The sequence below is a fragment of the Bubalus bubalis genome, chromosome 10 (assembly GCF_019923935.1).
Source record: "Bubalus bubalis isolate 160015118507 breed Murrah chromosome 10, NDDB_SH_1, whole genome shotgun sequence".
Lineage (NCBI taxonomy): Eukaryota > Metazoa > Chordata > Mammalia > Artiodactyla > Bovidae > Bubalus > Bubalus bubalis.
In genome coordinates this window covers 70,178,225-70,204,398 of record NC_059166.1, presented here as the reverse complement: position 1 = coordinate 70,204,398, position 26,174 = coordinate 70,178,225, and the positions used below count along the sequence as shown (strand labels likewise).

General features: G+C 40.5%; 1 pseudogene; it reads right to left on the bottom strand.

The window, feature by feature from the left end:
• The window catches only part of LOC102414746, a 37,463-nt pseudogene extending 14,540 nt beyond the window's left edge, over nucleotides 1-22,923 (bottom strand).
• Nucleotides 22,924-26,174: the final 3,251 nt, after the last annotated feature.

The following is a 26,174-nucleotide window of genomic DNA, read 5'->3' as shown; positions in this document are numbered from 1 at the left end:
AGTCAGACACGACTGAAGTGACTTAGCAGCATGTCTTCTTACACAGTGTTGAATAAAACTAAGGACAGCAGGCAGTCTTGTCTTGTTCTTGTTTTTTTTTTGTGAAGAAACATCTTTGAAAACATTTTTCACTAAATGTTGCACAGGTGTGTGATGTTTGTGGCAGTTTTTGTAGATTCTCTTTTTCAGGTTAAAAGTGTTCCCTTTTCTCCCTAGTTTGCTAACAGTTGCCTGCATGAATGGCTGCTGAATTTTATTGAATGCTTGTTCTGCAACTATTGAATTGATAATACAGGCTTTCTCTTATACTCTAGCAATGTGAATGAAACTTTTCAAACCAACCTTGACTATTGAACTAAGCCCACCTTTGTCATGGTGTATTTTTTTTTTAACATCGCTACATTGGTTTTGCTTACAATGGTTTTAGGATTTTTTGCATCTATTTTCACAAAAATAGCATCAGTAATCTAAAAGGATGTGAGATGTTAACAGTCTTGTAGTGTCACTACTCTACTGATTTATATAGATGATTGATTTGATACAATTTATAGTGAATCCTGGCGACTCTGTAAGCTTCTAAAGATGAATGAAACTCAGCAAGCTGGACTGAGAACTGGATATTATGTCACTTCAGTCCTGTTTGACTCCTTGTGACCCTATGGACCTTGGCCCACCAGGCTCCTCTGTCCATGGGGATTCTCCAGGCAAGAATACTGGGGTGGTTTGCCATTTCCTCCTCAGGGGATCTTTCCAACCTAGGGATCGAACCTGTATCTCATGTCTCCTGCACTGGCAGGCAGGTTCTTTACCACTTAGTGCTACCTAGGAAGCCCTTATGAAGTGAAGTGAAGTGAAAGTCACTCAGTTGTGTCTGATTCTTTGCGACCCCATGGACTATACAGTCCATGGAATTCTCCAGGCCAGAATACTGGAGTGAGTAGCCTTTCCCTTCCCCAGGGGATCTTCCCAACTCAGGGATTGAACCCAGGTCTCCCACATTGCAGGCGGATTCTTTACCACCTGGGCCACAAGGGGCGCCCATGGGATAGTGCAAATAAAAGCCTGGAGATTGAGCATCAGTCTTCTGAGAATGGTCTAAAAGATTTTACTAAGCATTCCATGACCAACAAAACTGTTGCTATAGCTTTCAAATGCATCCTTTTGTGTGCTGTACAGTTTGTCAAAGTTAAGTAAATATGACTACTGGTTACATGTAGACCTCTTTAATATCTCCAACCCTTTTGACCACTTTTTTGTTTGTTTCTGGAGGAACCTGATATGTTCCTAAAGTCAACAAAATTTTGCCCAATTTATTTATCCAAACTGAGCTACTGGTTGACACACTAGAAAGCTACCTATTGACCAAGACAACCTGCACAGAATATATCTCTCTCAGCAACACATCAGTCTCTCACATCCCTGAAATCACATCAGAAGGGATCTTGTCTCATCAGTTCATCTGTGAGTAGTAATAGGGTAGACTCGATCTCTTTCAAGTCTCACCCTCATTTCAATGTAAAAATGTACTTTTTCTCCTCAGTTTTCTAATTTTCCTCCTTTTCTTTTGAGCTTCCATACAAAAGTAAGGAGACACAAGATCTCCTTTCTCTTTATATAGTCATTATCTTTTATTATATTCATCACGGAAAGACAAACTATTTATGTCTCACCAATCCTGAGCTCCTACATGTATCTATCCTATTCCCTGCTCTTTCTGCATTGTTTCTGAGAGGTCTTATAATGCTCTCTCCTGAGACTGTGCAAGACAGAATGAACTAAATTAGCAAAAAATAGAGTGATGTTTAGAATGTGTGGCTGCCTGCCACTTTCCTCTTTTCACAGCATCCAGAGCCTCTGAAATTATTGCCTGTTAATGACTGTTTGGGGTGACAATGTGGGGTGTCAGAAAATGTGTGATAGTTACTCATACTGCCATTTTGGCTTTTCACTTCAATCACATTTTCTTCTTATGAACTTCTACATTTGTGCATATTATACAATATGGATTCTCCCTTACTATACTCCTTGCTGCTGCTGCTAAGTCATTTCAGTCGTGTCCGACTCTGTGCGACCCCACAGATGGCAGCCCATCAGGCTCCCCCGTCCCTGGGATTCTCCAGGCAAGAACACTGGAGTGAGTTGCCATTTCCTTCTCCTTAGGCTCTGAGTATTCTATGTTTTTTACTGGAGAATTTGTGATGCTTATGTCAAAAGAATGCTCTCCATCTACCTCTATTGAAACCATTCTTTGTGTGGTTTATCAGCCAATCTATTCAGTCCTTAGTTCTCAATAGATGTTGACTGAAGTTCACCAGGAGTGAGGAACCCTCCAAAAGTTTAGTAGGATCTAACCTGGGTGCCAAATAACATTCCACAAAGGCTTCTCTGTAGGTTGAGATAAGCATTCAATGAAATCAAGACAGTGCTTTGGCATTATTTTGATTCTCATGTTTTAGGATGAATAGCTTGGTTGTTAAAATGTAAATTTCTAGATGATACCAGATGCCATGATCTTAGTTTTCTGAATGTTGAGTTTTAGGCAAACTTTTTCCCTCTCCTCTTTCACTTTCATCAAGAGGCTCTTTAGTTCTTCTTCACTTTCTGCCATAAGAATGGTGTCATCTGCATATCTGAGGTTATTGATATTTCTCTCGACAAACTTGATTCCAGCTTGTGCTTTATTCAGCCCAGCGTTTCTCATGATGTACTCTGCATATAAGTTAAATAAGCAGGGTGACAATATACAGACTTGATGTACTCCTTTCCTGATTTGGAACCAGTCTGTTGTTCCATGTCTAGTTCTAACTGTTGCTTCTTGACCTGCATACAGATTTCTCAGGAGGCAGGTAAGGTGGTCTGGTTTTCATATCTCTTTAAGAATAACGTTCATACTGGTCAACAATACAGAACATGCCAGCAAGAGAGAAGAATAATATGTGGTGAATTACATTAACTGTAATCATTTTCAGGAAAAGTGCAGTGATGATGTATAGCACAGGGAACTCTACTCAATATTCTGTAATAACCTACATGGGAAAAGAATCCTGCAAAAAAGAGTGCATACATGTATATGTAAGGCATCCCTGGTGGTTCAGATGGTAAAGCGTCTGCCTGCAATGTGGGAGACCCGGGTTTGATCCCTGGGTTGGGTAGATCCCCTGGAGAAGGAAATGGCAACCTACTCCAGTACTCTTGCCTGGAAAATCCCATAGACAGAGGAGCCTGGTAGGTTACAGTCCCTGGGGTAGCAAAGAGTCAGACATGACTGAGTGACTTAACCCAATCCAATGTATATGTATAACTGATTTCACTTTGCTGTACATGTGAAACTAACACAACATTGTAAATCAACTATATCCTAATAAAAAAAAATTTTAACTACAGTGATATAGAATCTTTGTGGGTAACTGTTTTATGCATTGGCAATCCTGTGATCTTATTAGGATATGATAAGAACAATTGAACTATTTATTTCCATTGAATAAGCATTTACTGGCTGCTCACTCTGCTCTAGATCCTGAGGTCACATGGAAACAAAAAACTGGTCTCTGTCTTCAAGGAAATTGAAACCTACACCTAAAAGCATTATGCAGTCACTAAAATGACTATAGACAAATGAAAGAATGTGAACAAGTGGGAAAGTGAAGTCAAGTGATAAACAAGGTGTCAAATTATGACATCCCAAATTTTGGGGGGTAATAAAATTTGGACAAACAATTTTGCAGTTGTGCTTAGAACTGATTCCCAAGTATGCTTGCTTTAGAATAGTATGAAAGTGAAAGTCCTTCAATTGTATCCAACTCTTTGCAACCCCATGAACAGGAGCCTGCCAGGCTCCTCTGTCCATGGAGTTTCACAGGCAAATCTACTGGAGTGAGTTGCCATTTCCTCCTCCAGGGGATCTTCCCAACCCAGCGATCGAACCCAGGTCTCCCACACTGCAGGAGGATGTTTTACCATCTGAGCCACCAGGGAAATCCTAGAATGCTGTACCTGGCCTTACAGTATATTTTAATTCCCAATGTTTTACAACTGTGGAAACTGAAACTTAGATTAAATAACCTGCCATACAATTAGTAATTCATAGAAATGCAATTAGACACCAGGGCTCCTCTTCACATGAACCGTAAGTAGTTCTTATCTATTAATTCTACATAATCTCAGGTCCTGAACGTTCACAGCTCAGCCTCATATCAGTTGTTTGACTGATAGTTTCTGGACACTGCAGTTTTAATGGTGACATTGACAATAGCTAAATCACTGAAGTGTGTTGAATAATAAATATAGTGAGCTTTAGTTGGGGTCGCGGAGAGTCGGACACTGCTGAGTGACTTCACTTTCACTTTCAAGCATTGGAGAAGGAAATGGCAACCCACTCCAGTATTCTTGCCTGGAGAATCACAGGGACAGGGGAGCCTGGTGGGTTGCCGTCTATGGGGTCGCACAGAGTCGGACACGACTGAAGCGACTTAGCAGCAGCAGCAGTTTTGTATTACTACATAACACATTATCACAAGCCTATGGTTTAAAATATCACCCATTTATTATCTCTGAGTTCTGTAGACAAAAGGTCCAGCATGATGGCTGGGTTCTTTGCTTAAAATCGCCAAGGCTGAAATCAAAGAGTTGGCCAAATTTTATTTCTTTTTGAATACTCTGGTGGGTACCCACTACCAAGTGCATTCAGGTTGTTAGAAGAATTTAGTTAGTTGTGGTTGCAAAACTGTTTACTTGACAGGTGGCCCCTTCATCTTCTAGCAAGCCATGGCCTCTTGAATCCCTCCTGTGCTTCAAATCTTGCTGACTTTCCTTTCACCTTCCTCTTCTGCCCCACAGGTTCACTAGATCACATTGAGTCCAAATGGATAAGCCAGGATAGTCCCCCAATTTTAATCAATGTCAGCTAATTAGTAACCTTAATTACCTTTTTTTGCCTTGGAAGGCAAACACATGCAGAGTTGTGTAGAATGGGGAAACTTCTTGGGAGAAGATTCCTAACTCTGCCTATCCCAGAATGTTAATTTGATTTAAGCCCCATAGCAAGAGCTCATCAGTTTCTATGAGGATGATAGAAATGCTAAGCTACCCCTTTGTTCTCTTGTCCTCTGCCTTTTAATGGGATGGTTAGAGAAGGAAATGGGGGCAATCCCCTTCTTAAGCAAACTGTCTTTCTCTCCATTTAAAATCTTTGAACCTTGGAGTAATGGCATTTATGAAGGCAGTTAATGGTGTGTGGAAAAAGTAGGGCCACCCTAAGGACCACTTCCAGAAAGGGGGAACCTTGCAACTAAAAATGGCATGTCCTCCTTTAAGATGGACCTTTAAGATGGCATGCATGTTGTATCTTAGTTCCCCAACCAGGGATCAAATCTGTGCCCCCTGAAGTAGAAGCACAGTCTTAACCACTGGATGGCCAGAGAAGTCCCCCTTAGGGATTATTTACCATGGACTTCAGTGAAGGATTTCTTTGCAATAAAGAAAACACAAAAAAGAACTTAAATGAAAAGCGGGAAACTAGTCAGATACGTGCAGTCTGACCAATGGAAAACAATGGGCTTGTGTGCTCAGAGGACCAGTAACATTATCAATAATCAGGACTATTGCCCAAGTATTACACCTCATACATTACAGTCCACACTCCCAAGTGAGAAACCAGACCTCTCACCTGCACCCTGAATTAGTATCAATGGGAAAGAACCCAGGAGTCTGGGGGCATGCCACGAAGTTGGGATAAAAATGGTAATATAGAACATTAGATTGTCTTTTATTATTTTAGTATAAAATACAAAAAAATTGGTAATGCTATAATTATAAATCAGTCTGTAAACTTATTTCCAGTTTTAGAAATAAGGTATTATCTTACCACTGTGACGTATGTGTCTGTTCAAAATATTAACTAAAGGCAAAATGGAAGAAAGGATTTAAGATTCAAATTGTTCCAGAATTGGTCAGATGCAATATTTCATCATCAATATTCTGGGGTCCTTTTGACATGTCTCCCAAGACTGTTTGTATACCTCTTTTCTTTCTGGTATAATAAGATGTTCCAATCTCACTTGTATTTTCTTTGCTTCATCTCTGTAATCAGTCATTTCTCCTGATTTCTGTAACTAGAGATTGGTATTAAGAAACCAAGATCTTGGTTTTATTTGTGCTCACCGCTCTGACTTTTCATAGCTTTTATGTCCCCTAGCAGACAGACATAGGAAATATAAAATGGTACAGTCTGAAATGATATGAAATAATATGCCCCAAGTTACCTCAATTTTTTGAGCTCTCAAAAGACATAAAAAGAAAAGATGAATTGATTATTTGGAGTGAGGAAGAGAAGCCAGTTACTACATCACAACTATACAGGACTTTCTAAATCCTTTCTTCCATTTTACCTTTAGTTAATATTTTGAACAATTATTGTACCATCCAAAACCTTAGAAAGCTAAGATTTCAGTAAGCCTTTGAAAGTTCCATGGAAAGAAGATTACTAACATTCTTACTCACTACATGAACCGTATCATGTTTGGTAGAGAACTGAGACAACTAAAACAATGCTTTTGATCACTGATGCAGCACTATTATTTTTTTTAAACTTGTGTTTCTGCAGATTGATCTAGAAAGAATAGGGGAAAGACCCCTTAAGTATTTAGTTTAATGAAAACTCATGTTATACATTCAGAAATTCTTGACTGAGCTATTAATTTAAATAACAAGTCTATTACTATTGATTTTTATCTTTAAGGCTATGCCAATCTCACAAAATGGATTAATGTTTAATTTACAAACATTGTAAGAAACCAGATGGATGGAACATTTAGAAGCTTAACTTACCCTCAGATTAAACACTAGCTCATACTAGTGAAGATTTGTACATTGAAAGGATTAAAAATCTCCTCTAGGATCAAACAGTGGGTTTAGTGGAAACCTGAGAATCATTATTGAAGAGCAGCTTATGCAGGTTAGCTAACAGAATATTGAGTGAAAACTCCAAAGAGATGTTTGCATAGATCTGAGCAAATGTTAATTATGTAGAATACAGAAAAGATGGGCTGAATCTTCTGTAACATCTAATAAAAAAAATGAAGAGCAATGAAAGGCATCATTTAAGTGGTGGACAAGTCTGGGCATTTTGAAAAATTGATTTAAATATTCAGTGAGTTAAGAAGGCTTTTGGATATTTCCATAGCCAGTTTTACATGGGATGATATAAAGAAATGAGAATGCACACCTGCCCTCTGGGATATATCTAAAAGATTTTATTAACCTCCCTTCAGGCCCAACAAAGTTGTTTCTATAGTTTTTAAATATTATACATCCTTTTGTGTGTTGTACAGTTCTCAAAGTTAAATAAATATAACTTACTGGCCACATACATTTCTCTTTAGTGTCGCCGACAGTTTTGACTACTTTATTGTTTCTGAGCAACCTGATATCCTTTCCCTAATGTCAACAGAATATTATTCAATTTGTTTATCCACACTGGGCTACCAGCTGACATTCTAGAACACTACTCATTGGTCAAATCAAACTCTGCAAGGAGTATTTCTTCCTCAGCAACATGTCAATCCCTAACACCCCTAAGGTTGTATCAGAGTGAATCCTGCTTCATCAGTTCCCCTCTAGCAGTGTGTAGTAATAGGGTAGATTTAGCCTCTTTCAAGCCTTACCCTCTCTTCAGCACACAAACACATTTAATTTTTTCTCCTCAGTTTTCTGTTTTTTTACCTCTCCTTTTATTTTAGACTTCAGTGCAAGAATAAGGAGAAACAAGATGTCCTTTCTCTCTACTGTCACTTTCTCCTATGTTCATCATGAAGATACATACAAGTCTTGCCAATGCTGAGATCCTGTATGAATCCACCCCATAACCAACTCTTCTGCTCTTGCATCTGTGACAACCAACTCTTATGATTTTCTCCCAAGGCTGTGCAAGACAGACTGAACTATTAATAGCAAAGAAGTGGTATTCAGAATGTTTGTGTGGACTGCCTGATACGCTTTCAACTTTTCTTAACATTCAGTGTCTGGAATTTGTGTTTTCTAAGCGATTGTTTTGGGCATTGTGGGGTGTCAGGTGGTTTGTCATAGTGACTCATTTTCATCTTTGCTTGCACTTCAACTATACTTTCTATTTATGAACTTATGCATTTGTGCATGTTATACAGAAAAAATTCTGCCTTACCTCACTCCACAGTATGAATTCTCCAAGGTTTTTCATGGAAACGTTGTGATGCCAATGTCAAAATAGTGCTACGTATATTGAAACTATTCTTTGCAGTTTATCAGTCTATTCTGTTCTCAGTCCTCAATAGTTTAGGTACTGTGGACTGCAACTTGGGTGAGATAACTACAAGCAGGTTGGGAGAACCCTAACTGAATCTTCAATTGAGAGGCAAATTGTTTTTGTTGTTACTGTTTATTTGCCAAGTCTTGTCCGACTCTTTTGTGACCTCATGGACTATAACGCATCAGTTCAGTTCAGTTGTTCAGTTGTGAACAACTTCATAGAGAAGCCTGGCAGGCTATAGTCCATTGGATCACAAAAGAATCAGATGCCACTTAGTGACTAAACAACAACAGCAGTGATCAAATGAGTTAGATTGTCTGAAAGGATTAAATGCTGCTTTGTGATTAAGCTATATTTGAAAATTTTTTAACAAATTCATTTTCTTAGTGTGCACAGAAATTTTTAAAAAGTACATAACTGAAATACATGCTGGCTCTAAATATAATATTATTAGAACTTCTTGGATTCCCTCATCTATTTAACAATTAGGAATAGATTTCTCCCTAATAAAGGGCCCCTGGACAAGGGCCCTGTCCTTTCCTCACTCAGACCCATCAGTAAATCTTACTTCCTGACAAAAAAGTAATTACTAAAATTAAAATCTTAGATATTAATTTTAAAAAAAGAATAGATTTTTCTGCAGAGCTAATTAAGAAGTGTTTGGCAGGTATGATTTTTGAAGATGCATCTTTAGACTGCTTCCAACTTTTAATTTCTTTTTCAGACTTACTTCAGAATTCTGATTAAAAAAAAAACACTTGTATTTGAAAATGCAATAATTACCAAATAGTATCTTGCAACTATATGAAGGAATATTTCCAATGTAAATCCAATTAGTATTTCTCCCACAGAACATATTCCACAATTCATTTGAAAGAGCATATCAGATCCAAGAACCTCAAAAGCTTCTTTAAGAGGTAGCAGATTCTTCATGTTCCAGAAGAAAAAAGTACATTCATTAAAGAAATGTCTACTTCTATAACAATGTAAAGTATAAACATAGAAATCCTAAGAAACTGTATGATAAAATGTTTAAGAGCATGGACTCTGTTGCCAAATTGTCTGGCATCAAATTAAAAGATTGTTGCTGAGCCTTGAAAGACACCAGGATTCTTGGCCTCCAGAGGAGAAGAATTCAATCTGGGGTCAGTGATGAGCCTTGATCACTCAGAGCTTTTGTGTAATAAAGTTTTATTAAAGTATAAAAGAGATAGAGTAAGCTTCTGATATAGACATCTGAAGGGAGCAGAAAGAGTGCCCCCTCCACCCGCCCCTGAAGACCTGAGTGGAATGTTATATAGCTACTAGCAGTCGACTAATTAGAGAAAGGAAATGTCTCAAAACTCAGAGACTGGCATCAGGCCCCTCACTCACAACATGCATTTTGAGATAACATTGGCACAATGTCAATTGTCCTGGACCATAAAATGATTGACATGAATCTTGAAGAAAGGCAGGTTTCCAAGCAAATACAGTCTCATTAATATAGCTTAAGAAAACACCTGAATGAGTAAATCATACTGATTTGTCATGTTGGTTCTGAGTCTTAGAAGGAACTAACTTGAAACAGATCAGATCAGATCAGATCAGTCACTCAGTCGTGTCCGACTCTTTTTGACCCCATGAATCGCAGAACGCCAGGCCTCCCTGTCCATCACCAACTCCCGGAGTTCACCAAGACTCACATCCATCGAGTCAATGATGCCATCCAGCAATCTCAAACTCTGTTGTCCCCTTCTCTTCCTGCCTTCAATCCCTCCCAGCATCAGAGTCTTTTCCAATGAGTCAACTCTTCACATGAGGTGGCCAAAGTACAGGAGTTTCAGCTTTAGCATCATTCCCTCCAAAGTAATCCCAGGGCTGATCTCCTTTAGAATGGACTGGTTGGATCTCCTTGCAGTCCAAGAGACTCTCAAGAGTCTCCTCCAACACCACAGTTCAAAAGCATCAATTCTTCAGCACTCACCCTTCTTCACAGTCCAATTCTCACATCCATACATGACCACAGGAAAAGCCATAGCCTTGACTAGACGAACCTTTGTTGGCAAAGTAATGTCTCTGCTTTTGAATATGCTATCTAGGTTGGTCATAACTTTCCTTCCAGGGAGTAAGCGTCTTTTAATTTCATGGCTGCAGTCACCATCTGCAGTGATTTTGGAGCCCACAAAAATAAAGTCTGATACTGTTTCCACGTTTCCCCATCTATTTCCCATGAAGTGGTGGGACCAGATGCCATGATCTTCGTTTTCTGAATGTTGAGCTTTAAGCCAACTTTTTCACTCTCCTCTTTCACTTTCATCAAGAGGCTTTTGAGTTCCTCTTCACTTTCTGCCATAAGGGTGGTGTCATCTGCATATCTGAGGTTATTGATATTTCTCCCAGCAATCTTGATTCCTGCTTGTGTTTCTACCAGTCCAGCGTTTTTCATGATGTACTCTGCATATAGGTTAAATAAACAGGGTGACAATATACAGCCTTGACGTACTCCTTTTCCTATTTGCACCCAGTCTGATGTTCCATGTCCAGTTCTAACTGTTGCTTCCTGACCTGCATACAGGTTTCTCAAGAGGCAGATCAGGTGGTCTGGTATTCCCATCTCTTTCAGAATTTTCCACAGTTTATTGTGATCCACACAGTCAAAGGCTTTGGCATATTCAATAAAGCAGAAATAGATATTTTTCTGGAACTCTCTTGCTTTTTCCATGATCCAGCGGATGTTGGCAATTTGATCTCTGGTTCCTCTGCCTTTCTTAAAACCGGCTTGAACATCAGGAAGTTCACGGTTCACATATTGCTGAAGTCTGGCTTGGAGAATTTTGAGCATTACTTTACCAGCGTGTGAGATGAGTGCAATTGTGCGGTAGTTTGAGCATTCTTTGGCATTGCCTTTCTTTGGGATTGGAATGAAAACTGACCTTTTCCAGTCCTGTGGCCACTGCTGAGTTTTCCAAATTTGCTGGCATAGTGAGTGCAGCACTTTCACAGCATCATCTTTCAGGATTTGAAATAGCTCAACTGGAATTCCATCACCTCCACTAGCTTTGTTCATAGTGATGCTTTCTAAGGCCCACTTGACCTCACATTCCAGGATGTCTGGCTCTAGGTCAGTGATCACACCATCGTGATTATCTGGGTTGTGAAGATCTTTTTTGTACAGTTCTTCTGTGTATTCTTGCCATCTCTTCTTAATATCTTCTGCTTCTGTTAGGTCCATACCATTCCTGTCCTTTATCGAGCCCATCTTTGCATGAAATATTCCCTTGGTATCTCTAATTTTCTTGAAGAGATCTCTAGTCTTTCCCATTCTGTTGTTTTCCTCTATTTCTTTGCACTGATCGCTGAAGAAGGCTTTCTTATCTCTTGCTATTCTTTGGAACTCTGCATTCAGATGCTTATATCTTTCCTTTTCTCCTTTGCTTTTCGTTTCTCTTCTTTTCACAGCTATTTGTAAGGCCTCCCCAGACAGACATTTTGCTTTTTTGCATTTATTTTCCATGGGGATGGTCTTGATCCCTGTCTCCTGTTCCATGTCATGAACCTCATTCCATAGTTCATCAGGCACTCTATCTATCAGATCTAGGCCCTTAAATCTATTTCTCACTTCCACTGTATAATCATAAGGGATTTTGATTTCGGTCATACCTGAATGGTCTAGTGGTTTTCCCTACTTTCTTCAATTTAAGTCTGAATTTGGCAATAAGGAGTTCATGATCTGAGCCACAGTCAGCTCCTGGTCTTGTTTTTGCTGACTGTGTAGAGCTTCTCCATCTTTGGCTGCAAAGAATATAATCAATCTGATTTTGGTGTTGACCATCTGGTGCTGTCCATGTGTAGAGTCTTCTCTTGTGTTGTTGGAAGAGGGTGTTTGCTGTGACCAGTGCATTTTCTTGGCAAAACTCTATTAGTCTTTGCCCTGCTTCATTCCATATTCCAAGGCCAAATTTGCCTGTTACTCCAGGTGTTTCTTGACTTCCTACTTTTGCATTCCAGTCCCCTATAATGAAAAGGACATCTTTTTTGGGTGTTAGTTCTAAAAGGTCTTGTAGGTCTTCATAGAACCATTCAACTAAAGCACATTGCTAAACTCAAGGTTTGAGAAAAGTCAAGTTAAGGTGGAACCAGGTGTCCTTATGATAACACAGAATTTTAAAAGACACCTCTTTTTAAATTTGTATGGAGAAGGGGAAAAAATCTAACACTTGTAGTTTGCTTCCTCCTGCTGCTTAGGAGAGATAAAAAATTTCTGACACTTACAGCCTATTTCCTCTGTTTGGAGACCCTGGCCTTCCTGCTGGTCACCCTCTCAAAATCTTGTACTTCTTCTATCTGGGCCACCTTGAGCAGTTTGCTCACTTACTGACCTGTATGTTTGGAATCATGATAATATTACCCTCAAGGCAAGCTCTTCAACTTAGTATCTTCCTTTCCCCATCTTTAACACAGTGGTAAATCACAATAGACTGTGGAAAATTCTGAAAGAGATGAGAATACCAGACCACCTGACCTACCTCTTGAGAAATGTGTACGCAGGTCACGAAGCAACAGTTAGAACTGGACATGGAACAACAGACTGGTTCCAAATAGGAAAAGGAGTACATCAAGGGTGTATATTGTCACCCTGCTTATTTAACTTATATGCAGAATACATCATGAGAAACTCTGGGCTGGATGAAGCACAAGGTTGCCGGGAGAAATATCAATAACCTCAGATAGGCAGATCACACCACCCTTATGGCCGAAAGCGAAGAAGAATTAAAGAGCCTGTTGATGAAAGTGAAAGAGGAGAGTGAAAAAGTTGGCTTAAAGCTCAACATTCAGAAAACTAAGATCATAGTATCCAGTCCCATCACTTCATGGTAAATAGATGAGGAACAGCAGAACAGTGGTACACTTTATTTTGGGGGCTCAAAATCACTGCAGATGGTGACTGCGGCAATGAAATTAAAAGACACTTCCTCCTTGGAAGAAAAGTTATGACCAACCTAGACAGCATATTAAAAAGCAGAGATATTACTTAGCCAACAAATGCCCATCTAGTCAAGGCTTTGGTTTTTCCAGTAGTCATGTATGGATGTGAGAGTTGGACTGTGAAGACAGCTGAGCACTGAAGAATTGATGCTTTTGAACTGTGGTGTTGGAGAAGACTCTTGAGAGTCCCTTGGACTGCAAGGAGATCCAACTAGTCCATCCTAAAGGAAATTAGTCCTGAATATTCTTTGGAAGGACTGATGTTGAAGCTGAAACTCCAAAGTTGGCCACCTGATGGGAAGAGTGACTCATTTGAAAAGACCCTGTTTCTGGGAAAGATTGAAGGCAGGAGGAGAAGGAGACTACAGAGGATGAAATGGCTGGAGGGCATCACCGACTCAATGGACACAAGTTTGAGTAAAGGCCAGCAGTTGGTGATGGACAGGGAGGCCTGGCAAGCTGCAGTACATGGGGTCACAAAGAGTCAGACAAGACTCAGTGACTTAAGTGAACTGAACTGAAAGAGGATCCTCCCCTGTGCATCTCAGTCCTTGGGAAGAACACAAAGAAAACTCTGAACTCTTACCTGTGGCCAAAACAAATATATTAAAGAAAGAACAGTAAGAACATGTGAAGGGAGAGGTGGATCAAGCCAAGAGAGGCACTGGCCCAGGATTTCCTGAAGAAAGAACAGAAAGAGCACCTGAAGGGAGAGTCGGGCCAAGCCAAGAGAAGCACTGTCCTTGGGTTTATTGAAGAAAGAACAGAAAGGACACCTCAAGGGAGAGATGGGCCAAGCCAAGAGAGGCACTGGCACTGGAATGATGAGGTATGGGTGTGTTCAAACAGGGCTTTTACATATGTATCTAGTTGGTCATGGACTGATAGATTTGATTGGCAGTTGCAAGTTATGTAACAACAGGCTTGAATGCACATGCCTTTCCCATAATTCAGTCTGTTATAATCAGATGTGTGTCCGTATAGAATATTTGTGAACCCTTAATGGGCTCCTGGCTACCCAAGGTCACCTGAAGACACAGCTGTGCATCAAGGATGCATGTGCCTGAATTGGAGAAGCCACTGTGGTCAGTCTTATCCATTGTGTGGTGCCTAGGGTACACAGGCAAAATTGGAACAGTCCGTTTGGTTATTTTGTAGCATATCTGTGAGCTCTCTTGTGCCACATTGGAGTGTGTGGGGGGTGGGTTTAGAGCAGCTAGAATCTCTTTTGGCTAGACAAACCCCTGTGGCTCCTGCCTAACTTACTACCTAACAGGCGACAATGGTGTACCTTTCTTTATAAAAGAGGTATTTACATTTATCATCATTTATATATTCACTAGAACAAGCAGTCTCAGGATTACACTCTGTGTTTTGCAAAAGGAACTCTATTATGAACAAAAAGTTTCTTATGAAACAGTATAGATGTATTTGTATCATATGGCAGTTCCCAAGAAATTTCACATAAATTAGTAATAAAATTTACATGCCAGATAAGCTTGACACATGCTTATTTTTTGCTTCTTTTTTCACTATAAAATGATAAATAATAGAAAATAAACTATTCTCATCTGCTCCAGAACAAGCCTTGCTGACTTTTGAAATAGCTGACCCCAAATTCTTGAAGTGTAACTATAGGACCTCCATAATTTCATATTTACAGGGATCTTTAACAGACACTCTGCTTATTCACTGGAGAAGGCAATGGCACCCCACTCCAGTACTCTTGCCTGGAAAATCCCATGGATGGAGGACCCTGGTGGGCTGCAGTCCATGGGGTCGCTAGGAGTCAGAAACGACTGAGCGATTTCACTTTCACTTTTCACTTTCATGCATTGGAGAAGGAAATGGCAACCCACTCCAGTGTTCTTGCCTGGAGAATCTCAGGGACGGAGGAGCCTGGTGGGCTGCTGTCTATGGGGTCGCACAGAGTTGGACATGACTGAAGTGACTTCAGTTCAGTTCAGTTCAGTCGCTCAGTTGTGTCCGACTCTGTGCGACCCCATGAATCGCAGCACGCCAGGCCTCCCTGTCCATCACCAACTCCCGGAGTTCACCAACACTCACGTCCATTGAGTCAGTGATGCCATCCAGCCATCTCATCCTCTGTCGTCCCCTACTCTTCCTGCCCCCAATGCCTCCCAACATCAGAGTCTTTTCCAATGAATCAACTCTTCGCATGAGGTAGCCAAAGTACTGGAGTTTCAGCTTTAGCATCATTCCTTCCAAAGAAATCCCAGGGCTGATCTCCTTCAGAATGGACTGGTTGGATCTCCTTGCAGTCCAAGGGACTCTCAAGAATCTTCTCCAATACCAAGTTCAAAAGCATCAATTCTTCGGCCCTCAGCCTTCTTCCAGTCCAACTCTCACATCCATACACGGCCACTGGAAAAACCATAGCCTTGACTAGACGGACCTTTGTTATCAAAGTCATGTCTCTGCTTTTGAATATGCTATCTAGGTTGGTCATAACTTTCCTTCCAAGGAGTAAGCGTCTTTTAATTTCATGGCTGCAGTCACCATCTGCAGTGATTTTGGAGCCCACAAAAATAAAGTCTGACACTGTTTCCACTGTTTCCCCATCTATTTCCCATGAAGTGATGGGACCAGATGCCATGATCTTAGTTTTCTGAATCATTGAGCTTTAAGCCAACTTTTTCACTCTCCACTTTCACTTTCATCAAGAAGCTCTTGAGTTCCTCTTCACCTTCTGCCATAAGGGTGGTGTCATCTGCGTATCTGAGGTTACTGATATTTCTCCCGGCAATCTTGATTCCCACTTGTGTTTCTTCCAGTCCAGCGTTTCTAATGATGTACTCTGCATATAAATTAAATAAGCAGGGTGACAATATACAGCCTTGACGTACTTCTTTTCCTATTTGGAACCAGTCTGTTGTTCCATGTCCAGTTCTAACTGTTGCTTCCTGACCTGCATACAGATTTCTCAAGAGGCAGGTCAGGTGGTCTGGTATTCTCATCTCTTTCAGAATTTTCCACCGTTTATTGTGATCCACACAATCAAAGGCTTTGGCATAGTCAATAAAGCAGAAATAGATGTTTTTCTGGAAATCTCCTGCTTTTTCCATGATCCAGTGGATGTTGGCAATTTGATCTCTGGTTCCTCTGCCTTTTCTAAAACCATCTTGAACATCTGGAAGTTCATGGTTCACATATTGCTGAAGCCTGGCTTGGAGAATTTTGAGCATTACTTTACTAGCCTGTGAGATGAGTTCAACTGTGTGGTAGTTTGAGTATTCTTTGGCATTGCCTTTCTTTGAGATTGGTATGAAAACTGGCCTTTTCCAGTCCTGTGGCCACTGCTGAGTTTTCCAAATTTGTTGGCATATTGAGTGCAGCACTTTCACAGCATCATCTTTCAGGATTTGGAATAGCTCAACTGGAATTCTATCACCTCCACTAGCTTTGTTCGTAGTGATGCTTTCTAAGGCCCACTTGACCTCACATTCCAGGATGTTTGGCTCTAGGTCAGTGATCACACCATTGTGATTATCTTGGTCATGAAGATCTTTTTTTGTACAGTTCGTCTGTGTATTCTTGCCATCTCTTCTTAATATCTTCTGCTTCTGTTAGGTCCATATCATTTCTGTCCTTTATCGAGCCCATCTTTGCATGAAATGTTCCCTTGGTATCTCTAATTTTCTTGAAGAGATCTCTAGTCTTTTCCATTCTGTTGTTTTCCTCTATTTCTTTGCGTTGATTGCTGAAGAAGGCTTTCTTATCTCTTCTTGCTATTCTTTGGAACTCTGCATTCAGATGTTTATATCTTTCCTTTTCTCCTTTGCTTTTCGCTTCTCTTCTTTTCACAGCTATTTGTAAGGCCTCCCCAGACAGCCATTTTGCTTTTTGCATTTCGTTTCCATGGGGATGGTCTTGATCCCTGTCTCCTGTACAATGTCACGAATGTTCGTTTCCAAGGCAAACCATTCAATAGCACAGTAATCCAAGTCTATGCCCCAACCAGTAACGCTGAAGAAGCTGAAGTTGAATGGTTCTATAAAGACCTACAAGACCTTTTAGAACTAACACCCAAAAAAGATGTCCTTTTCATTATAGGGGACTGGAATGCAAAAGTAGGAAGTCAAGAAACACCTGGAGTAACAGGCAAATTTGGCCTTGGAATATGGAATGAAGCAGGGCAAAGACTAATAGAGTTTTGCCAAGAAAATGCACTGAGCAGCAAACACCCTCTTCCAACAACACAAGAGAAGACTCTACACATGGACATCACCAGATGGTCAACACCAAAATCAGATTGATTATATTCTTTGCAGCCAAAGATGGAGAAGCTCTACACAGTCAGCAAAAACAAGACCAGGAGCTGACTGTGGCTCAGATCATGAACTCCTTATTGCCAAATTCAGACTAAACTGAAGAAAGTAGGGAAAACCACTAGACCATTCAGGTATGACCGAAATCAAATCCCTTATGATTATACAGTGGAAGTGAGAAATAGATTTAAGGGCCTAGATCTGATAGATAGAGTGCCTGATGAACTATGGAATGAGGTTCATGACATTGTACAGAAGTGACTTAGCAGCTGCTTATTCACTGGCAAATGGACTTGCTCCCTGGAAGCCAGCTCCTAACTGCTAAGTCACTTCAGTCGAGTCCGACTCTGTGTGACCCCATAGACAGCAGCCTACCAGGCTCCCCCATCCCTGGGACTCTCCAGGCAAGAACACTGGAGTGGGTTGCCATTTCCTTCTCCAGTGCATGAAAGTGAAAGGTGAAAATGAAGTTGCTCAGTCGTGTCTGACTCGTAGCCACCCCATGGACTGCAGCCTACCAGGCTGCTCCACCCATGGGATTTTCCAGGCAAGAGTCCTGGATTGAGGTGTCATTGCCTTCTCCAGCCAGCTCCTAGGACTGAATCAAATTCAAGACAAGGCTTTAATTGTATTTAATTCTCCCACAATCAAGTAAGTGGATTACACTCTGCAACATGTATGCAAAAAAAATTATTTTGTTCCTATTACCAATTCATCTTCTTCTCAAATTCCCCCTCCTGCTCATAAATAAATAAGTAAATTAACAAATGAAAAAGTGAAACTTTGAGATTAAAGATCACCTTTCTTTTCATAGTTCTACTATTGATTCACATGCAGTTTCAATTGTTTTTTGAAGATGCACTTGCTTCTGGCTGTGCTGGGTCCTGGGTGCTTTCTCCGGTTGTGGTACACAGGCTTCTCACTGGGGTGGCTTCTCTTGTTTCGGAGCATGGGCTGTAGGCACCCAGGGTTCAGGAGATGCTGCACGTGGGCTCAGAAGTTGCAGCTTGCAGGCTCTAGAGCAGTAGCTCCGTAGTTGTGGTGAAGGGGCTTATTTGCTCTGAGGCATGTGGGATGCTGGACCACGGATTGAACTGGTGTCCCTTGCGTTGCAAGGTGGACTCTTAACCACTGGACCACCAGGGAACTCCCCTCATGCCATTTTAATTTACACTGTAAGATAGATAGTTAGAGAGCTTTTCCACAGCCATGACAGTCCAGTGCAGTGTGAGGAATTTGTGCAGGATTCAAAACCAGTTTTTCATGTTGTGACATTGTTCTTCTATCAGAAAATAGTTAGTGTCTCTGATTGCTAGCCACCCTGACAGCCACAACACCCCGCCTGCACTTTAACAACCCCCACCCAGAGCCACTTCCGAGCACCACTTAGAGTCTATGGGCAACCAAGGGCAATATCTCAAGATGTGTCCCACCAAAATGCCCTCATAGGTTCTGCTCAGTTGTTCTGTCATTGATTCACCCTGATGCTTTAAATTGTGTTGTAAGACTTTTTAGGTTGGGTTCCCCAGGAAACAGACTGAGACGTGCATGCAGCCTGGAAAATGCTCTCAGGGACAATACCTCTGAGGAAGGGAAGGAAGCAAGAATGGGTGCAGGGAGAAGTTAAACTGCAACGTGGTGCAACAAAATCCACAGAGGACCATAAACTGGGGCTCAGGAGCTGGGATGCCCTTCAGAGCTGTTTCACTTGAGGCAGTTTTGCTGCTACAGATGCAAATGCAGAGCAACACTTCTGCATCTGTAAGTGAAGGAGGTAGTAGCTAGGCTGCAAGTGAATCTTTTGGTTTTTTTCGGAATTTGATTTTTTGATGAAGCACCAGCAAAGGAATATGGAGGAGTATTTGTTTTAGTCCATTTGGGCTGACATGAAAAAACAGCAGACTCTAAGTATTTGAATTTATTTCTTACAGTTCTGGAGGCTGGGAAGTCATGGTTGTGACACCTACATGTTCATGTTTGGTGAGAATCTTCTTCCGAAGCTGTCCTCTCACTGCCACCTCACGTGGCAGAAGGAGCAGGCAGCTTTCAAGGGCCTCTTGTACAAGGGCACTAACCCCATTCAGACTTCCTCAAGAACCCACCTCCCAACATCATCACCTTGGGCATTATAATAACAACATATGAATTTTGGAGGGATGCAAGTATTCCATTCATAGCCATAGACTTCATTTTGGTATTCCTTTTGTGTAGTACGGTTAGAATAAGATGAACTGGGCAACGTGCAGATTTGTAGACAAAACCAGGTGTAGAAATTCATTGGTAAATGGACTCTTTGGGGCCATTTTTAATGTTTATTTATTTTCCCTTTAAAAATAATTTTTTAAATATATAAATTAAGGAAGAGTGGTAGCTCAGCTGGTAAAGAATCTGCCTGCAATGCAGGAGACCTCAATTCAATTCCTAGACCAGGGAGATCCCGTGGGGAAGGGGGAGGCCATCTATTCCAGTATTCTTGGGCTTCCCTGGTGGCTCAGATGGTAAAGAATCTGCCTGCAATGCAGGAGACCTGGGTTGGATCCCTGGATTGAGAAAATCCCATGGAGAAGGAAAGGGCTACCGACTCCAGTATTCTTGCCTAGAGAATTCCATGGAAAAAGGAACCCTGCAGGCTACAGTTCCTGGGGTCGAAAAGAGTCTGCCAAGACTGAGCAAATTTTCTCACTATTTCATTATAAATCTCACTGTAGAGTAGAGAAAATTGAAGATCAAATGTCATATGATTTTTTTCTAGCTCCCAGTTAGTAGAAGAGCCAATTACTACAATTCTCACACTTTTTCAGCAGAATCATCTCAATTATTTGTATACCAAACAATGTGTTAAATTTTAGTAGTGATCTACAGTATTAGGTACTAAATATTAAATCTACATTTTATGTCCCCATTTGCTCAAGCACCCAGGGGCTGGATCATAGTTGTTGTTGCTCAGTCACTCAGTTGTGTCTCACTCTTTGTAACCCCATGGTCTGCAGCACACCAGCCTTCCCTAGTCTTCAGCAGCTTCCGGAGTTTGCTCAAAATAATTTCCATTGAGTTGATGATGCCATCCCACCATCTCGTCCTCTGTTGTCTCCTTCTCCTCTGGCTTTCTATCTTTCCCAGCATCAGGGATTTTGGCCAATGAGTGGGCTCTATGCATCAGATGGCCAAAGTATTAGAGCTTCAACTTCAGCATCAGTCCTTCCAAAGAAATCCCAGTGCTGATCTCCTTCAGAATGGACTGGTTGGATCTCCTTGCAGTCCAAGGGACTCTCAAGAGTCTTTTCCAACACCACAGTTCAAAGGCATCAGTTCTTCGGCACTCAACCTTCCTTATGGTCCAACTCGCACATCCATACATGACTACTGGAAAAACCATAGCTTTGACTAGATGGACTTCTGTTGGCAAAGTAATGTTTCTGCTTTCTAACACACTGTCTAGGTTTGCTGAAACTTTTCTTCCAAGGAACAAGCATCTTTTGCTTTCATGGCTGCAGTCACCATCTGCAGTGATTTTGGAGCCCAAGATGGTAAAGTCTGCCTCTGTTTCCATTGTTTCCCCATTTATTTACCATGAAGTGATTGGACCAGATGCCATGATCTTAGTTTTCTGAATGTTGAGTTTTAAGCCAGGATTGAGAATTTTTCACTCTCCTCTTTCACCTTCGACAAGAGGTTCTCTAGTTCCTCTTCCCTTTCTGCCATTAAGGTGGTGTCATCTGAATATCTGAAGTTATTGATATTTCTCCTGGCAATCTTGTTTCAATTTGTGCTTCCTCCAGCCCAGCATTTCTCCTGATGTGCTCTGCATATAAGTCAAATAGCAGGGTGACAATATACGGCCTTGACGTATTCCTTTTCCAATTTGGAACCAGTCCATTGTTCTATTTCCAGTTCTGACTGTTGCTTCTTGACCTGCATACACATTTCTCAGGAAGCAGGTAAGGTGGTCTGGTATTCCAAACTCTTAAATAATTTTCCACAGTTTGTTGTGATCCACACAATGGCTTTAGCGTAGTCAATGAAGCAGAAGTAGATGTTTTTCTCAATTTTCTTGCTTTTTGGATGATCCAGCGATGTTGGTGATTTGATCTCTGGTTCCTCTGCCTTTTCTAAATCCAGCTTGTCAGTGTGGAGGTCTCGGTTCACCTACTGTTGAAGCCTAGCTTGAAGCATTATCTTGCTAGCATGTGAAATGAGTGTGATTGTGTGGTAGTTTGAACATTCTTTGACATAGTGTGGTGGTTGTTAATAATGGAGCATCAGTGTCAGAAAGAGAGAAATCCCAATCTCCTTGAGTAAAAATTACACGTGCACCAAGAGACACTCCCTATTTCAAGCTGAATCCCATAAAACTAGTTCACAGTTGCATGGAAGACAGACATTAAGGGCTTACCCTTGAGAATGTGCCTAATACTGATGGCCTCAGTGTCAATATTTACCTTTTAATACCAACTCCCTTAGTAACATGTTCATGTCTTAAGGGCTTTTACATAAAGATGGAACATTCTGATACTTTAAAGGCTAAATTGAAAGACTAAATGAGAAGTTACATCCAAATTAACATTAAGAATTTCTTAAATGAAACTTTATGTCAAAATTATAGTTGGAAAATGTTCTATATCCATGTTTTCAAAAGAGTCTCACTTCCTCAAGAATCAAACCACTAAAAATACTACCCAATTTGAAGTATAATTTATTTAACTACAGTGACTATAGCACATTGAGATATGTTTGGACTGATCTGGTCAAATCCAATAATCTATGTTTTAATAGATTTAAAACATAAATCTATTAGTTCCACTTTACTTTCTGCCTTAAGCGTGGTATCATTTGCATATCTAAGGTTATTGATATTTCTCCTGGAAATGCTGATTCCGTCTTGAGTTTTTCCAGCCAGGCATTTTACGTGATGTACTCTGCATATAAATTACATAAACAGGGTGACAATATACAGCCTTGATATACTCCTTTCTCAATTTGGAACCAGTCTGTTGTTCCATGTCTGGTTCTAACCATTGCTTTTTGACCTGGATACAGATTTTCAGGAGGCAGGTAAGGTGGCCCTGCATTTCCATCTCGTTAAGAATTTTCCACAGATTGTCGTGATTCACACAGTCAATTATGCTAAATGATTACATAATCATAGGCTGGGGTACCATCAATGTCTGGACAATACACATTTGTGCATGTGTATTACCAAGCCAGAGTCAAGACTGACACAGGCGGCTTCTCCTCAAACTTACCAGATTTTGGATACACAATTATGAAGACATCATCATTTCTAATTTCAAAATCATCCAGATGTTCTAGAAGATTAAAATCAACTGTAGAATGATGAACATCACAGCCTTTAAAGTTCAGCAGATATGTGTCAGTGTTGTCCATAATTATCACCTACAAATAAAAACAAATATAATTATTTTCAGGCTCTTAGTGTTTTACAATAATGACTAAGACTTCTTGAATGTTCACTATGTGCCAAGAATGATGCAAATGTCATATGTGTATCAACTCATTTACCATAAAACCCACCTTACATGTATTACATCACTTAATCTTTGCAGTACTCAGTGTGAGATATTGTTCTTATCATCATATTACAGATGAGGAAACTAAGATCCTAAGAGTTGAAAGTTTTTCCTAAAAGCATATGAAGGCAGTATTACGATAATCCAAAACACACGGATGAGAAAATTGAGGAGCAAGAAGTTTAGCAAACCGTTCAACAGAGTTCAGTTGGTGGAGCTGTAAGATTTTTCAGATAATTTGGCTGGAGAATCCAGGCTTTTAATCACCTTATCATATAGTTTCTTAGTCTTTTATAACTTCAATCTTATATTTTTCACTGTTTTGGAAGTTGAAATTCTTTAATAAATGTACTTTTTATTTCTGTCGATTTCTGGAGTTAAGATAGCCTGCTGTGAAAGAAGTTTTGAGGCTTTGATATCTGGAACATTAAGTGAGTTGTAAATGCTCTGCATGAGTAATAGAAATTCAATTTACTCTCAAAATTGCAAAGAAAATAATATTGCCTACCACTCCCGTTCCATGAGGATCAGGCCACTAGCCAGGGCAGTCACCCAAGGATGATGTACCCTGAGGGAAATTCCAGGTGAAGAAGTCTATGAAGCGTTCTTTGCTTTGGATACTGGCCTTAGGTAGTTAAGATACATATGTAAGGAACAATTTCTATGACCCCAGATTGTTTTGCATTTTCACATACATAGAAAAGCGCTAAGATCGTTAGCTTAAGATGTCAGTTCTTGTGATTAGCACGTTTCTCCCCCCAGCAAAAAAAAGTCATATATATCCTAGCTCCTCTCTTACTTCTTAGGCACACTTCCTTAGAGCTATTTGAGAGGCTGTCTCCAGGTATTGTTTGTTTCATTGAAAAAGACCCTGAACTGATGCTGGCATAGATAGAGGGCAGGAGGAGAAGGGCGTGTCAGAAGATGAGATGGTTAGATAGCATTATCAACTCAGTAGGCATGTGTGTGTGCAAACTCCAGGAGATAGTAAAGGGCAGGAAGCCTGGCGTGCTGCAGTCCATGGAGTTGCAAGGAGTCAGACAGGACTGAGCTACTGAACAACAATGACACCTAATATACTCCAGATATTATAAGATGTCCCAAAAAAACTTATTTTGCAGCATTTTGGTTGTGTATGTTTTTCTTCCAATCTACAAAGCATTGGCATCATGTAGTTGCAAGATATTGTAGGGAAATTATAATATTTTGTGAGAAATCTAAAAGAAATCTATAAAAGAAAGTCAAAATGGAAAGTAAATACTCTTACGATGTATCTGTGCAAAAATTTGACCTCAAGTAGTTCTTCATTAGCTCTGCCTGGTAATCTATTTAGAATGCTAATAGATTAGAAATTCCAGATGTTCTAATAATATTAATTTAGAATGAAGATACCTTTCAGTTATGAACTGTTAAAAACTTTCTGTGTACACTAAGAAAACAAATTTTTTTTAAGTTGTAAATATGGCTTTGTGGAAAGTATGTGTCAAGAACATTTAATACCTCTACAAACCATCTGTCTCATCTGATCAATAGAAGGAGGCCAAGGTTAAAGTTTTTCTAAGAGAAGAAAATGACTTGTGTAGAACCACCCGGGTTTTTGGGTAAACGTTCATGGTTGCAGGCCCTATATCAGATAGGTAGAATCTTGGTTTCTTAGGAGTGTGACCTACAAATCTGCCTCTTAAAACCCCAGCCATTTATACAAAGGGGGAAAAAAAAAGAGTCCCAATAGTGTTAAAGCACGGTTTTTGTTTAAATGGATATTTTAGCTCAGCTTTCAGAGAAGACTTTGTGCCACGTTATTTGACTGTCAATGAAAATGTCCAGTTAAATCCTTACGAAACTTCTATAAGTTTCCTCACTCAAATGAAGTGCACTCAACCTTGACTGTGGAATAAAATAGAGTGGCTGTTAAACCACAAAGAATAGTTTCAATAGAGGGAGATTTAGAGCTCTTTTGACATTGGCATCACAAATTTTCCAGGATAAACCTAACTGAACTCAGCCTGTGGAGTATGGTGAGGGAGAATTTCTATTGTATAACATGGACAGGTGCAGAAGGTCATAAGTAGGAAGTATAGCTGAAGGGGAAGGCAAAGATGAAAGTCTGAGTCACTATCAAATGCCTCCCAACACTCAACTATCTTACCCTAAATTTTCCCTAAATACAACAATATCAAAGAAACTCTATATGCTGAGAAAAAGGAAAAAAGTGCCAGGTCACCCTGCTTATTTAACTTCTATGCAGAGTACATCATGAGAAACGCTGGACTGGAAGAAACACAAGCTGGAATCAAGATTGCCGGGAGAAATATCAATAACCTCAGATATGCAGATGACACCACCCCTATGGCAGAAAGTGAAGAGGAACTAAAAAGCCTCTTGATGAAAGTGAAAGTGGAGAGTGAAAAAGTTGGCTTAAAGCTCAGCATTCAGAAAACGAAGATCATGGCATCTGGTCCCATCACTTCATGGGAAATAGATGGGGAAACAGTGGAAACAGTGTCAGACTTTATTTTTCTGGGCTCCAAAATCACTGCAGATGGTGACTGCAGCCATGAAATTAAGACTCTTCCTCCTTGGAAGGAAAGTTATGGCCAACCTAGATAGCATATTCAAAAGCAGAGACATTACTTTGCCAACAAAGGTCCGTCTAGTCAAGGCTGTGGTTTTTCCTGTGGTCATGTATGGATGTGAGAGTTGGACTGTGAAGAAGGCTGAGCACCAAAGAATTGATGCTTTTGAACTGTGGTGTTGGAGAAGTCCCTTGGTGTTGAGAGTCCCTTGGACTGCAAGGAGATCCAACCAGTCCATTCTGAAGGAGATCAGCCCTGAGATTTCTTTGGAGGGAATGATGCTGAAGCTGAAACTCCAGTACTTTGGCCACCTCATGCGAAGAGTTGAGTCATTGGAAAAGACTCTGATGCTGGGAGGGATTGGGGGCAGGAAGAGAAGGGGACGACAGAGAATGAGATGGCTGGATGGCATCACTGACTCAATGGACATGAGTCTTGGTGAACTCCGGGAGTTGGTGATGGACAGGGAGGCCTGGCGTGCTGCGATTCATGGGGTCACAAAGAGTCGGACACGACTGAGTGACTGAACTGA